The 16,917-nt window shown below is 38.1% G+C and overlaps 2 long non-coding RNA genes across 4 annotated transcripts in view; both read left to right on the top strand.

Moving 5' to 3' along the window:
• LOC121884587 overlaps positions 1 to 16,917 on the top strand; it is a 66,934-nt gene that overhangs the window by 44,822 nt on the left and 5,195 nt on the right. The gene's annotated exons all lie outside the window — the stretch shown is intronic.
• On the top strand, positions 2,477 to 11,002 carry LOC121884588. 2 transcript variants are annotated; one of them, XR_006092382.1, is made up of 3 exons: positions 2,477 to 3,357; positions 3,825 to 8,559; positions 10,860 to 11,002. It is a non-coding gene; the product is annotated as an uncharacterized LOC121884588 (long non-coding RNA). The 2 variants fall into 2 exon arrangements; XR_006092383.1 differs by lacking the exon at positions 10,860 to 11,002 and adding an exon at positions 8,873 to 8,914.

Raw genomic sequence — 16,917 nt, 5'->3', positions numbered from 1 at the left:
AGTACTTAGCTGAGATACTGCCGATCTCTCTGTTCCATCCCTAACACCCATGGATTTGGAAACAGTGGAAAAATTCAATCCATGGTCTCTGGTGTAAAATGTTGTTGTGAGAAACACCCAGCAGCTTCTTGTTAGTGCGTTACATGATATAGAGGTTACAGTATGGGAGATTTGTCCTCCGTTATCCTGTCAGCCCAGCATTACTCACCAAACAAAGCTCTGTGATTTATCTCAAAATCTATTATCAAAATGAGTAGGCAGAAACCGGGGCTCATAATTCAGTTGACACTTTACGGTGTTTGTTATTGGGAGCAGAGGGGTGGGAACACATACGGATACTGAAATATGGCTGCTGACAGACTCACTAATAGAGCTACTGGCCTACAAACTTAAAACACACACAGAGTGCCCTTGCTTTGAAAGTAGCCAGCTGAGCGTGGATGAAAATGACAAAGTAAATGAGCTGCTTGGTGTGTGTTTAACAAAGCTCAGAAAGCAGCTGGCACATATTCATCTTGATGGACAGGTACTTGTACATATAAATGGGGGCAGATGATATTTAGAGCAGAACCTTCATTCTGTGCATGTCAGTGCTGAATAAAAATTATTAGACCATGGCATCTTATCATCGTGTTCTTTATTGTCGAGTGATCTGAAATCCTTTTAACAGTTGACCATCTTTGAACCATTGTGATGTTCCTTATTTCATTTGTCACATTGGATTTAAAGGGTTTTCTACAGGATTCTGCAGTGCAGAGCATGTTCACTGTAAAACATCCCAAGTGGGAATGAGTTTGTATGCTGCTAAAGCCAAGGTTAGACTCGGTTTAAATCCTGCTTGCTGCGGACAGTTCAGAATAAATGACTTTGTGCTTGGGATGCTGTTCACACCACACAACAAACCCAAGATGAGCGTCACACTCACAAGAAGTAGAAGAGGTACAGTATAATGCAATGCTAACTTTTCGATTTGTTTTCCATTTCATCCAGAAAAGTTCATTGTAAAAACAGTTATAAAAACCATATGTTGAACGTATGTTGATTGCATGTCAAATCTGTCCTAAAACATGTTCATACTTGCCATTAACAGATCCCTTTATAATGCACTTTCAACGTGATGTGATGGGGGACAAAATCCACAGCCCTCCTTGTGTGCAAAAATGTATTCACTCATATAAATGTGTGAGTTGTTTTTTTACGCTAATATGACATTTTAGCCATGCAAATTAGTCAGATCAAGACAATATCTTTCAAAATTACAGTCATTCTACTGCCAGATTCCCTCTTTTTGTTACTATAATTCTACTGCAGCTGAACAGGAAACACTGTCCAAGTAAACACAAAGGATTTTTTTAACTAAAAAGACTGTAACTATGGAAGCTATCCACTTTTTTTGACTAACTCAGATGTCTGAAGCCTCATATTATCTTCAAATAAACTTTTAAATACATTTTTGCACTGAAGGAGGGCTGTGGACTTTGTCCCCCATCAATGACATTAAAAATGCATTATGAAGGGATCTCTTAATGGCCGATATGAACAGTAGGAATAATTACTGTGAGAAAAATGTGTCAATGATCATTTGGACATCTGACTATTGTTTTATGACAGACTTGTAAAATGGTGAACCTATCCATTAAAGGGGACCTATTATGCTTTTCCTTATATCCAGTCATATATATATATATAGTGCTACAATGTCAGTTAATGTTCATATAAATGTGGCCAAAGTGTCAAATAATGAGGTAAACGTATGTAGAAGTAATCCCTGTAAGCAAAAAGCACCAGCTTCAGACTGCTCTGAACGCATCTGCTCCTCACACAGCGTGCGAGTTCACTGCTCCACTCCGCTAACATTATGGCATTTTTCCGTTGTTTTTGGGGTAGTCACACCGAGCCATGACTAGAGTCAAGCTGGCACACTGTGAGTGTTTTTCCATTACACAGCATGGCAAAGTAAAATAAGTTGATTACCTGTCGGAGGCGTGCTGGTCATCTGCAGCTCTTCATCAAACATCATCATCACTGTGGCTGTTTTTGCTTGTACTATTCCTCCCTGCATTATTTCTAACTGATCCGCTGAACAAAGAGCTCCAAATATCTCCATATCTTGTTGTGTCAGTCAGTTTTTAGCACCGCTAACAAAGCTCTGCTAATTCTGTGAGGAACACTTTTCTTTTTTCTGTTAATTCTTCACAATAAAAGTTTCCCATTATTTAGTCACTTAAAATATTTTAATATGAAGCAGTAAAGCAGGAAATGTTGGGTTTTCATCAGCAGTAACTTAACACAACTCTGATACGGCTGCCCCTTGGCAAGCTCTGGAGGGCTGGCTAGTCAGAACAGAGTGGGCTCATTGGGAGGGGGGCCTTAAAAAGACAGGAGCTAAGACTGCCTTTTAATAGACAGAGGCTGAACTGAGGGGCTGCATTAAGGGCTAGTATAAGAAGGAGTTTTTTGAACTGTAAATCATGCACAGCTACTCTAGTGGAGTCCCAGAATAAAAGTACAGAGCTAGAAATGAGCATTATAGGTCATTTCCAGCCATTTAATGTTAGCTGTGAAACTGTGATCATATGTGATGTGAAAATGAATAATCTTCAATTAAGTTGTCAGGAGGTTACAGTACAGTTTGTATACATAACGCATAAGTGCAGCTTATTATGATGTTATTTTTTATTATGCTTTGACTCTACCTGTTGAACTATTTTGGTGTCATGACGGTGTGAAAATAGACCTCTGTAAATGGAGTAGACACTCCCATCTCTGTAATTTCAAAGACTGATTAGAGATCTGTTTTCTCATGTGAATTGGTCATTAACATTGCAGATGTCCTGTGTTAGAAATGACTTTGCAGACCTTCATCTGCAGATGCAATCTGTTCAAAGAGGGCTGGAGATAATTTTTGAAGAGTTGCGTCACAGTTGCATACTGATGTTATTTGCTGCTATTTTGCTGCTTTGTTTCCTGACTGAGGTAGGTGGTGTGCACCATCATGGCTGAACCCATTAATCTTCTTGAGAGTGGTAAATGAATGCAGCCTTACTGGTCTTTACTGTTTGGTGTTCAAATAATTAGAAGAAGTCTACGCCTAAAGTTCATGAGGCTTATTAGAATCATGATATCGAGTATGTAGGAACCGATGCACTTCAGCTTTCATGAACATTGACACTTGGCATTTTGTCACAGCGACAAGTTCCAATCTGTAGAGAATACAGGTGTTGGAGGAGAGCCGCTCCGGTGGCCGCCTCGCCCCGCCTCATCCCAGTCAGCTGCTGCAAGAAGCCCAGTGAACTAAATGGGCTTCAGGCTTCAGTCACTCAGTTGATCTGTTGTTGAGAGTGAAAACCAGCAGAGGTGAGATGGGCTACAACGAGTGCAACCGAGTTCAAATCCAGAGCTTAGAATAGAGTTTCAGCATGAATTAATGCCACTGTGCTTGAGGGAATATAATATAAATGGTTTTCGTGAGGGCTGAAAAGGTCATTGCACAAAAAAGTGGGCCAGCTGTGTGATGTTGAAACAACCCAGAGTGGTAATTTCCTGAGAGACATTGTAGTTAAATGCAATGTGAGTGTTCAGATAGTAAACATAATTGTATTGGCAGATTTGAAATGACTCCTGTGTAACTCAGAAGGCTTAAAGGTCCCAGGAAATGAAACATGTCTTTTCTGTTGTGTTACCTTGTGGCCCTGGGTGTATTGTTCTGCTGCCCATCATTGCATGCCAAAATGTGTGAAAAAATGCATGTTTGACTTTTTTTTTGGTTTTTTTACATCTCAATTTTTGCTTTTCCCATGAAGTGTCTTTTTCTTATTTTAAAGACTTATTCTGCAGTCAGGGACATGGACAACTGTGAAAACTCCTGCCATCACAGAAGACGTATAGGTCTACTTTCATCCAAAAGTCACTGGCAAAATCAACAATTTTCAACGGAGGTGTGTTGAATCAGGTTGTAAAATCATTGTTTCCATTTAGATACGATGCACATGAGTAATACTTTGTTCCTCCTACTTTTAAACTCTAATATTCCGGTTGAGTGTCTTTCAACATAAAGTCCCTGTTGTGTGATGAAACAAATCAAACCAGATAGAAGAAATACTATCTCAAAGCCACAGATGGATGTTAAAAAAGGTTATTTTTTACAAAAAGGGAGCAAAATATCACACTGAACGACCAAAATAAACAATTATGCATGTTGACTCGCTAGTGTGATCATTTGTGTCATTGAATTTATTTTTGTGCTTTTTATCAGTTTGTATCAGTTTTACTTTTTAGAAATTCAGTTTTTTACTGTATTGTATAAAGCGTGAGCTGACTGAGCCTGCATGCTCTTTCTCCAGCTCCACTGGAGCAGTTAGGGATGTTAATACAAAGTGCTCAAGGGCACTTTGACAGTAGTCACCGAGGAAGTGGAGAGCCTATCTCACTCTGTTTTTTTTTTACCAGGCAATGTTGGGATTCAAATTTGTTTCCTTCTCTAGCCTGTAGCTTCCTGCCTCCTTATTTATTGTAGAATTTGCATTTGGGACATTCGGGGAATATGACAAACATTTTAAAGGATTGAATAGAAGGTGAGAAACAAAAATACACTATTAGGACAGTCTAGGCTAAATAATAAAACCATTTATTATTATGCTTCAAGCCATATTGCACAACTTTTAAGACCATCTTATTTAAGGCTGTAGAAAAAACAATATAGAAGCTCTGATTTTCTAATATTTTATTCTTAAATTTGGCAAGAGGTGCATTTTTAAGGGTCCAGATCAGTATTTAAACTTTTGATCGAAGGGTAAAAAGACAAAATTAGGTTGAATATTGAATTTTATTGTCATATTTTACACCTTTTTGTTGGCAGATCATGATTGTCAATCTTCCCATCCAGTCAGTCAGGTATACAGCACTTGAGTTGACATTAACAGTAAGCTGTGCCACTCAAGCTGTCATCTCAGTGAGCAGAATTAGTTGGTGGAGTCACCAGTCTGTGTCAACAATTGAGATTGCTCTGCTTTTTATTCTCCAATTTAATACACATTTTTTAATGGTGATGTATCAAAGTCATGGCTTGCTTTTCACCTTTGCCACTGCACGTATATTGTGTTTAAGCTTCTATAAAATGAACACTACTCATTATAAAAAGCAAGATGTTACTTTCCATGTGCAATCTTGTGAATTTCACTCCCCAGTCAGTTTTTATTCCTTAAGCTCAAGCTGTCAAGCCAGACTTCACAACAAAATGTTAAAACAGATTCACTGAGGCAAGGTCATCATTTTAACACACATGCTTAAGCAGTTTATCTTGCACAGGGAAAAATAAACACTGCTGTACCTTATCACAAATCTGCTCGGGTATTTGTCTTAAAGCAAGTCCTGTTCACAGCCCAGACACCACTGCTCCCATATATCCACCAACTCAATATCCCTGCCTCTTATCATGGTGGGTGTTAGATTATGGTGCAAGAGATCAAGGGATGTAGGAAGTGACCGCAAAGCAAAAAGTGAGGAACAAATCAGAGAGTCTGTAAAAAGACAAGTGGAAACAGTCCTCAGCCTCAACTGGTTCAGACAGTTGAATAATGAGTGTGAATCTTTAAAATCTTCAATCAAAAAATATAATTCCTCTGCTTTAAAAAATAGCCTTTATAGTTTTATTTGCTTGGAAACATCTGTCTAAGACACTGACACTTGTAGGGTAATCCCTCACGAGAAAGAACAGTTTTTAGAGAGTGGGTGGACATGCTCCCTGTTGCTAGAAATATGCTTTTTTTGTTTTTAATGGCCTTACATTGTAATGTCATAAGTACTTTGACCATCTTGTCATGCAACATGCTGACATGATGATACATGAGAAGCTGCATATGAACCCCCTCTAGATCAGAGCCAAATGAAGTGATACATTTTCATTTAATTGCATTCTCATTTGCGATGAAAAGACTTTCATATCTATTGGGATTCACACATGCTTTTGATCGCTTAAGCTTTTCATAAGAAATCCTTCTGCTGTACAACTTTTAGGCTGTAACCATTAAAGAAAAATATATTATCTCTAACATTACTTTTACTACTTAGAAAGATAATTTGTCTGAATGTTTTAGATATTTGAGGAAGTACTACAAAGACACATTAATATAGATTATTTCACTAATAGGTTTTCTCAGTTCAATTTGATATTAGATTCTTCATCATATTTTATTCATCATATTGATGATCGCATATATTCTATGTGGATGATGTTACCATGTCTGCTAGAGGAAAGGCTTAAATAAGTTTTATGTGATGTTTTAGATCAAATCTACAAAAGGAATTATTTGGCAGTTAAGTCAGAAAATGCTGAGGATGTAGCTTGTTGAGGGAGATGTTATCTAAAAATTTTGGGAGACATTAGGAGAGTTTGCAGCCAAGCAGTCATCTTGCCCTAGTAGAAGCTTTAAAAAATGTCAGCCATTTCCAGTATTACATCATGACTGTAAACAATAGAGGACAAAACAATTACGATGATATCCCTTGGTCTCTGTGTGTTTGTTTTGAAGCAATGAGACTGTGTTTATAGGTGCCCAGCAGGGCTTGAAATTAGCACCTGCCCACCCTCCAAATATAGTTAAAAATTAATCGAGGCAAGTAGTGTCATCAGGTTACAAGCCAATTTGGCAGGTGATGAATTTAATGGTGATACTCCTGCACAGACGCAGACAGAATGACAAGCATAAACTGCACAAAACAGATGTGGTAAAATAAGAATTGTAGAATACGTTGAAGAAGCAGTGTCCTTTCAATTATCATCCACAACTGCTACTAGTACATATGAGACCCAGTGCGAATAAGTTTATGGCACAGTACAGGGCTCTAGCAATAAAAGTACATGACATTTTGGGCACATCTTTGCGCATCAGACTGGCAAGTCATTACACACAGATTATAAATTTATACACTGGAAATCACTAGAGTTATAGGAAGCATTCAGGATACATCCTAAGCCAAAAGATGTCAAGACTCAAGACGAAAACATACTTTATATTTTACTATGTTCTGTTATGTAAATGCAGAATGCAGTAATGCAAATGACTCAAAATTACTCTAATTTACTTAAGAGTATCTGCAGTATTGGTATTGTAATGAATACCTCTCAACTTTTAACGTTAAAAAAGTTGCTACAATAGATGTACTGTAATAGGAAAAGGCAGAAGTTATAGTGTATATATATGTAGATAATGCAACCTGAGTAAATTGTGTAATTCCATCTTAGTATAAGACACATAATTATTTTCTTGATTCACACATAGTGGTCCATAGGACTGTGCATCAGCCGGATGGCTCTGCACAGCATGCTTACATCATGGTAGTGCATTAATATGGAAAAGTGATAAGACCACTCCATCAAAGCTATATACCGTTATCTGAAATTAATCAACACCCCTCGAGACATTCAGAATTGAGTATTCATTGTGGCAGCAGTATGAAAGTGTAAAAAAAATGTATTAGGTCTAAAATCGGTGCGACCCCATAAGGATAATACCAGTGTGACTGAGTTTTTTGCTCGTCTCAGAGGATATAAATGGCTTTCCATCCACTGAAGACATTTTTAGTTCTATTCAGTGCTGCGCCAGAGGCGTTAATCTGAGATGTATTTACCTAATATCTCCTGGTTCCTTCATGCTGTATTTGAAACATTTAGGAAAGTTATATTTTTCACAAGTTGGTTACAGTCTGCAAATATGAACATGATGTCAGTTTTGGTATTTTAATGTATGCAGGTGCGCTGTGCTCAACTTGAAGATGAAAATGCATTTAATAGTTTCATGTGCAAGAACAAAAAGGATTGAATTAATGACAGTGTAACTCCTGGCATTTGCTTGCTGCAGTCAAATTTCACAAGATACAGAAGCTGGAAACATTGCAAGAGCTCCCGATATTCACCACATTCTGAGCTGCAGTCCATCTACACCTTTTTAAAGACAGTTGCCAGGAGGCAAAATATGAAACTATTCCGTTCACTGAGCTGACAAAGGTGACAAATCTGACAGAGTCAAAGCTCCTTAGTGACTGACACAATGACCTGAACAAAGAATTAAAATGAGTTTTCTGTGGTTCTGTTTTGGAGACAGGTGACATTAATGAGAAGGATCTCGTAAATAACTGCACATCATATTAGCAGAAGTCCCAGCTCTCAGTGTCATTGTTGTTAATTAGTGCTGCCAGTATATTGCTTGGTTATTTCAGTCGTTGTTATTGAAGTCATGAATGCACTCTGGTGTATCTTGTTAAAATGCAGCACAGCGAATGATCTGTGACTCTTCTTAATGGTTTTAGATATTAGATATTATTGTAAGTCAGAGTAAGAACTTGTATTGTGACACCACTATTCCCTGTGCTAATTACTCCCAGTAATAACAGTTGAGGTTTAAAGTGTTAGAAATGTGATTTTGAAGTGTGTTGCACACAAGACAGTCCATGAAAGTTCCCGTGAGGTTTATGCATTCTGTTCATGTTTGTCTTGGTTTCCTCTTAGACCTGCAAGTCAGAGTTGGTGACTAATCCATCTTCTTGCTCGCAGATCTGAAGGTGAAGTATTTGTCTTTGTTAGCTCTGTCACAGACTGGCAATGTGTGAAGAGTGTTTCCATCCTTTTTGCCCACTGTGTACATAGTAGGTCGTGGATTCCTGTGATCCTGACTACAACAGTGAAGTTTGGCCTGTAATAGTTTTTAATCTGTTAATTTTTTACTTTATTTCACATTTGTTACAGCTTTTAAAACAATAAGATGTTACTGAATATCAATAGGAACTTTGTCTTTCTTTTCAGTATAACATTAGGCTGCTAAAATTAATTACTGCAAAATAATTAAAGTCTCCCTTTTTCTTCTTGTTCCCTCAGTTGGATGTTTGAGTTTCACTGTGCAGAATGATGTATGTGTAGACTTTGACACTGGAAGGCTGTTTTCACATTCATCTGCTGAAAGTGGAAAGTTTCTCTGTGACATCACAACTAGTTTGGAGCCAATTGTGGACCAGTATGCAACTTACACAAGTGTGATGTGGAAACTTGAAGCCTCCAGTGCACATTTCACACTGAGAATGGACTTTTCAGTAAATTAGGACACCTTGTGTCCAGCAAACTTTAGACATGAAATATATGCCATTTTAAGGATTTTAATGTGGTTGTTATACTTTTTTAGTGGAAAAAATGTATCAGACACAAATTATTGTTAAAAGCACAATTATTTTTATACATTTTAATACATGTCTGGAGGGGATCTCTAAATAAACACATCAAGGATGATATATTTTTACAAAGTCAAAGTTAAAACATTGAGAGATAATAGTACAGATCACTGAAACATTCTCAATAAGTATCGCTTCTGTTTATTTTTCACAACTTAAGTGGTAGAACAAGTATCCCTCATGATGTTACATGTTTTAGCAGGTGTTCTCTATAGAGAAAACACAGTGACTCTAATGACTCCTGACAATTTATCCACTGCTATTCATTTGCTTTACTAATAAGCATATGTCTGTTGTTTGCAAGTCTCATATTGGGTAAGATCTAGCAAGGGTAATGTTCTTTTCTACCCTAACAATGAATATTTATGTTTATAACACGCAGTGAATCAATACACATTAATATAACAATTAAATCTGATGTTACTGCTTTTTATTAATGCATTTTACTGCAACAAACAAACAGCAGGTAGAAACTCATTTTGACCTTGAAGTTAGACCTTCACCTTACCCGGCTAATTATCCATTTAATAGGGACCTTTTTCACTTTTTTTCCATTATTTCTCTCGTGCCTTATTTCAAATAAGCCCTTAGGTAGAGGAGAAGATAACTTAGCTGGAGACACGTAATGATCTGCAGGACCCACTTTCTGCTCTTGATAATACTGTGTTGATTGTAGCATTCAAGGCATGTTCGGAACAAATGGCGTGTTATATAAAATGATTGTGGATTGTGCTAGTTAAGGCAACAGTTTGAAATTTTAATGAATATGGGAAAACGATAGGGTCCTCTGAGCTCCTGTACATAAAGTAAAGTTGCAGATAAACGGACAGAAGTACAGTAAAGCTTCTGAATATAACAATATGTACTGGGTTTTTTTATTTTGACATGTTGCACAAGAAGCCAGTGTTTGACTCGGTGTTTTGTATTTGTTAGTACATCTGAAATTTTTCAAATAGCCCAGTGCAAAGTAATTACAGTAGTTTTAACTGAACAAGACAGATTAGTCACTGGAAAATATTTAAGTGCCTCCAGTCAAAGCAGGTCATTGGAACATTTGCAAACTTGCATTGTTATGCTGATGATACCCAGCTGTACATCAAAATTGCCCCAAGCAGGTCTACAGCCGTGTCACACCTCAGCACCTGTCTTAAGGAGATAAAGGCCTGCATGAGCACAAGCACAAATTTCCTCCGGTTAAACAGCAGCAAAACAGAAGCTTTCCTTATTGGCACTCCACACCTGATTCAGTCATCCTTCATACCTCATCTCACCTTTGACATCTTTGATCCACATCCTTGACCACCTTCCTCCTCAGTCACTAATCTGGTTGTTAGGTTTGACCCTCAGCTGGCGTTTGATTACCATATAAGACATCTATGCAAAACCTCTTTCTACCATCTCAAAAACAACTCTAAACTCCACCCCTCTCTAACCCTGTCAGATGCAGAGAAACTTGTCCATTCCTTTATCTCCTCTAGACTGGACTACTGCAATGTGCTCTTCACAGGGATCCCTGCCAGGAGCATCCAGAAGCTCCAGTACATTCAGAACAGCTCTGTCAGAATCCTGATGAGACTGTGAAAACACAAACATATAATACCAATTCTGTTTTCATTGCACTGGCTCCCTGTCTCTTTCAGGATTGACTACAAAGTCCTGTTACTCACATACAAATCCATCAATGGACATGCGCCTCCCTACCTACAGAAACTGATCATACCACAAACCTCCACGCGCACCCTCAGATCTGCCAGCAACTTGCTCCTCCGGGACCCCAGTACTAAGCTCCGCACCATGGGGGATCGAGCCTTCTGTTCTGCTGCACCACACTTGTGGAACAGCCAGCACAGACCCTAGTTTCTTTAAAAAAAAAAAAAAAAGGCCCAAAGAACTTTCTGTTCAGGAAGGCTTTTTCATCTTAACTTGTATTACTCTTTTCTTTATGTTGTGTGTTATATGTAATTAATACTGTAGCAGTTTGAGTTTCACTATGAATGAAAATTGCCGTACAAATTAATAATTAATTTTTTTTTTTTTTTTATTAAACTTGAGACTGATGGTTTGCTGTCCTGAGTGCAAGTGCAGCTACTATGGAGGAGTGTGATAAAGTATTAATATGCACACAGACTACATTTGTGCTCAGAATTGAGCAGAGTGCAGTGGTACTGTAGGAGTAGAGGTGGCAGCTGTTGAGGTGCTCATTTCTCACCTTCTGTGGATGATGCTGCATGAGTGGGTACAGTGAGAGACTTTCAGATTGCTTTTTTATTGATTCTTGCTGTAAAATTATATGACTTTCAACTATCTAATTTTATTATGGTATATACATTAAGGCTGCGATTTGGGAAGTTGTTATATGGTTTACACAAGATCTTCTGTTTGACCACCCAAAACACAATGATCTTAAAAACAAGTCTAAAACACTAAATGTGTAATGATGAAAGTGTGTTTGAACTTCTGCATGTTGCATTATGAGGCAACTTGTGTCTAGTACATTTCTAGAGATAAGGTCATTGGTTCACTGAAAATGTTAGGAGTTGTCCTCTGGGGACAATGAATATCCTTTGCAAATTTCTTTGAAAACTGGTTGTTTGTTTTCAGGGAAAAAATGAATGAAACACTGCTTTTGGTTTTTCTTTCTCTTAAACTGTCTATCCCACTTCACAATAATGTGATGCTGGCATGCTCTCAGTGAAAATACCCCACTACAACTGAATACCTGACCCACTCGCTCAAGTAGTCTTTCCACACTAGAATGACCTGAAGAACAGGGAGGAAATTAAGAAGGCATAATTCAGGAGGACTGGGGAGAGATTGTCCCCCCATGAAAAACGAGAGCATCAATCATTTCAGGAAATGCCAAAAACAGCATATGATTACGTTACAGCAGCAGTAGAAATTAGGACTCTTGCCCACTGGGAGCAAAGGAGGAAGTAATGTGACAGTGTACTGGAACAAAAAAATCCACAGAATAGGTGGTCAGGGTGGATAGTTGGATCAACAAAAAATGTGAGTTTAACCCTTTCCTGTTTCCTACCAACAGTCAATGTTGAATTTTTTCGACCTCGTACACGAGTTGAACATGTTTCAGCTTGAGCGAAATATTTGCTCATATCCTGGGGTTTTATGAATCTGCTTCATAGATGTATAGACGAGGAAAAAGGACAGAGACTGGAGGGAAATAACAGAAAGAAGTGGAGTCTCTGGTGAGTTCTGAGTTCAGTCAGAGGCTGAGCTGAACACAAACACACGTAGATACTCCCACAGACCCCGTTGACGTTGCTATCTGAGTTGCTATTTTGGCTATTTGAGGCTAATTAACAAAAATACTCCAACAGTCAAACTCGTATAAATGATGCTTCACGTTCTGTCTGAAGACGCCATTAGGCTATACGTGTTGTTCTGGAGAGCACCCACCAGCTAAGTATTTTTTCGTTTAATTTTGAGGACTTTCTTTGAGTCTTCAAAGGGTTCACATTAAAAACTAGTCTGTTGTTCAGTCAGGCAGTGTTTTGCCTTTAGCCCCTGATCACTCAGTGTAGATGAGTTTAGAACATCGGGGACACAGGGGACAACAGAGAACAGGTGGATCTAATTGCCTTAATCACATCCTGCACTATCCAGGCACCAATGACATTGAATAGTTGCAATGTTTTGATTTTTTACTTTCTTTGTTATTTACATGAGATAAATGCTGAAAGGAGTGATGTTTCTTGTTTATAGTCTTCTCACAGGTAACCTTTTCTCACATATTTATAGCAGGAAAAGCACAGGTGTAACTAACAATATTAACGATGGCTCTGTTACATCTGAGTTCCCAGTATTCCATGGGAACAAATTAATCAGATATGACATTTCCTGTAGATATATCTGTGTGAAATCTTCACACTGCAGCTGAAGCATTTACCGAGATTTTAGATGCCTCACACCATCCATACCACATCATCCTGCTCAGGGTCGCGGGGTGCCGGAGCCTATCTCAGCATGCACTGGGTGAGAGGCGGGGTACACTGCTGGAGAGGTCGCTAGTCTATCATAGGGCTAATACATACAGACAGATAAACACATTCACACCTACGGGCAATTTAGAGTTTCTTTCACCTGACCTGCATGTCTTTGGACTGTGGGAGGAAACCCATGCAGACAAGCGGAGAACATAAAAACACCCAGGCTCACACCAAGACACACGAAAGACGGCAAATCTCATACTGTGAAACTTAACCTTTGTCCCATTACATATCAATTATAAGGAAACCGTGGAATCTGTTTGATAATTACGGTTTTCCTGCTTTGATTTCACTCCAGTTGTTCCCATTTGTTTTTGAGACCCAGATTCCCTTTTCCTTTACATGAAGCATAAGCAAAAACGTTTGGATCTCTGTTAACGCTTTTACTAGGGTAATGAAATTATGCACAGTCACCTGCAGGGGCTATTTGCAAATAATTCAGATTTTTCTGCATACCAAGGATGTGAAATGAAGAACAAAGCTTAATTTCAGTCACAATGCATACTAAAACAGCTTTCTCTGGTCTGATGCATCTCATTCTCTATTCAGCAAGAGTCTTGTCACTTCTTTTTTTTTAAACCTTATCCTTCAAAATGAGTTTCTGTTGCAGTGACAAAGCACATTCTTTAGTCCTATAATACAAATGTGCAAAATGCAATGTCTTAAATGTTATAATTACAAGATCATTTGAGCATTTGCAAATGTTATAGGTCAGAATATTTGGCCACAGCAATAATGTCCTCAAATTCGGGTAATTTTTCTGTGGGCAGTTTGCATTGTTGTGCTACATATCACAACCTTGACTTTGTACTACATTGTAAATGTTTTAAAGTAATTTTTTAAAGCACAAAGACAAGAGGTTGTGATACGTAGCACAACAAGCTAGCAAAGCACTGCAAACGGACCAACGTTCCCGTGCATGCGAAGTATTGTCTGCCTTACACAGAGCTACTTGAAGACTGAAAACATGATTGCTGTTATCAGTCTTTGGAGCTGTTTCTAAACCAACTCTTTGTGGTGAAGTAACATGTCACCCAGTGTGTCGACGTGGCTCACTGATGTGTTTTTAATAGTTTTTGGACAACAAAGGTCTATGGCACAGAGGAATAAGATACTGTATATCAGGCTTTGGATACACACACAATACTTTTAAATAGATCAATTAATTGTTGGTTTGGCTCTGAACATGTGATTTGCTGACCATAAGAATATATAGAAAATCGCCAGCTATATCCTTTAAAACTGCCCACGGGACTTAATGTGAGCAAGAGTCACTTTACCCGTCTTTCTGTGACTATCTGTAGCTCTCTGGTCTGTGACAGACTGGCAACCTGTCCAGGGTATTTCTTGGCATTCAGCCCAATGTATGCTGGGATAGACTCTAACCTCAATTTGACCCATGAGCATTGAAAATTAATGAGTAAATGAACATATGTTGGTAATCTAAAACAGTTGTGTCATATCTGATACACGTATTAAGTCTCCATCATTGTGACTCTGTGCAGATGTCCCATTCATGTTCATCAGCTTCTTCATTTCCTAATGTCTGTGTGCTTGTTACCATTGCAGTCTGATTAATACTTGAGTTCATATGTTAAAAAAGAGAGAGGGAGAAACAGGAATAGTTAGGGTTTGTGCAGAAGGTGTAGCAGCTTGCAGATTGTGACAACACCCGCCAATGAAAATTTGCGACACTTCCTTCCTTTTCTGTGTGATTTAATCGTCAACAGAACTGGGATAATAGAGAATTGTTTTCTCCAAAAAGAAAATAATGCACCAAAGTGTCAACTATTCAGAGAATTCAACTGCTTTTAGTGTACGATGGTAAATGACATTTCATAATAGATTGCAATCTAAGCTATTTAAAATCATGAAGCCTCTGCCTAATTGCATTCTCTTCCGCACCACAGTCATTTCACATGTCGAAGGCTGCAAATTTAGTTAATAATCCAAAAGAATCATACAGAACGACTTATAGCTTAAATGCCAAATACATATGAGCAATATCAACATATATATATAACAACTCAACATCCGTGTTTGTTTTTCCAGCTCTTCAAGAGCACTGAAAACCAATTTGTATTCAAATATTTGTTTGTTTGGAAATACATGGGATGCCGTTGGACATAATATGATCATGGCTATAAGTGCCTTTCACCGACAGTGAGTGAATTATTCCTTTTATTTATTTATTTATTTTTTACAAGTGAAGTCCTCTGAAATCATGTCACTATCAGGGCAATCAGTGACAGCTTCCAGAGACTTTATGATTGCTGGACAGATTAGAGGACTGTAGTATGCATCAAAGCCTCATCCAGGAAATAACAAGTGCCTCAGTAATCAGAAACACGTCCTCCAGTGCAGAAAGAAAAAAAAAAACCTGTGATTACAGGCTTTGAGATTAAAAGACATCACGCTGAGGACATAGCTATGGAGAATTCCAAGCTGGGACAAAAGCACCAACAAAGTGCGACAGACAGAAATCTCACATTGCATGACATCATTGCTCAAGATCTTGTAGTGACACATAGAGAGCACAGCACATCAGCAGGACATTGTTTCACTCAACACGGTGATTTTCTGCTCAGAATGATACCGCATCTGAGCTACTGCTGTGCATTAGAGGTGTTCACGGGTCCAAAATGTTGGACTCGACCCGTAACGGACCCATGGAAAACCTACCCAAACCTGCATAAATTAATTTTCAAAAAAGAGAGACCCGACCTGAGGGGGATCCGAGCACAGCCAGACCCGAACATAACAGACACCGGAAGAAGCCTGATGCACTATCAATTAATTCAATCAATTAACAAGCAGCCGCAGCAATATTATAATAATAATTCCCTAAGAACAAATGTGAAGTCATAGAAATGAAAATAATCTGTTTATATGCTTCAAACACAGATTTATGACATATGATATAATAACTAAAAATCCTACTACACCTCCTGTACCAACAATAAAACTTTCTGTAGCCAACTGGATGATAGCCAAGACAGACAGAAGACAATATTCTAACCTATTTACTCTTTATTTTATTTAGTATAAATTAATATTAAATGTAATATCTGTGAATAAAATTCCAAAATTAATTTAACAGCATAAATCTTGTAGACGACTAATTTTCCTAAAACAAGTTTGGCTTCAGTTCCCTTGTTTGCATAAAACAGGAGCAAACAGCTGATGTTCCAGTTGGTTTTACCTCCTTGTTCTCCTTTTCCTTTTACTTGTTCCTCACGTTTATTCTCTGAAATGTTCCCTTATTGGGTTACATTAAAAAATTTGGTACATTTTTCATAAATCTACTCTGTAACAGACTCAGTAAGACTTTTATTACTCTGCAGTAGTTTTATATACTTTTACATAACGCGCAGAATGTAAAATCCCAATAAAAATGGGAATGAGTACTCAGTGCTTCTGAGTACCAATCATATAAGGTCATGCAATCAAATATTGTGTGTTTTCAGGCCCTGCACACCCACACAGGTGATTTCACTCGTTCTGGCTATTAGACCTCTGATTAGATTTGGGTTCGGTGGAGCTATGCTGTAACATGTTGTCTTCAAACTTCATGAAGCAATAAGAATAATAAAGGTGTTACCCCCTTTCACTGTAGCCAGTGATACAAAAGTAATAGGATGGTCAGATGTCAGTCAAGCATGTCCACCCACACAGTCCTCAGATGAGGTAT

The sequence above is a fragment of the Thunnus maccoyii genome, chromosome 18 (genome assembly GCF_910596095.1).
Source record: "Thunnus maccoyii chromosome 18, fThuMac1.1, whole genome shotgun sequence".
In the NCBI taxonomy this organism is placed as follows: domain Eukaryota; kingdom Metazoa; phylum Chordata; class Actinopteri; order Scombriformes; family Scombridae; genus Thunnus; species Thunnus maccoyii.
The sequence above is the reverse complement of the archived record's forward strand: the minus strand, read 5'-3'. Positions and strand labels throughout refer to the sequence as shown.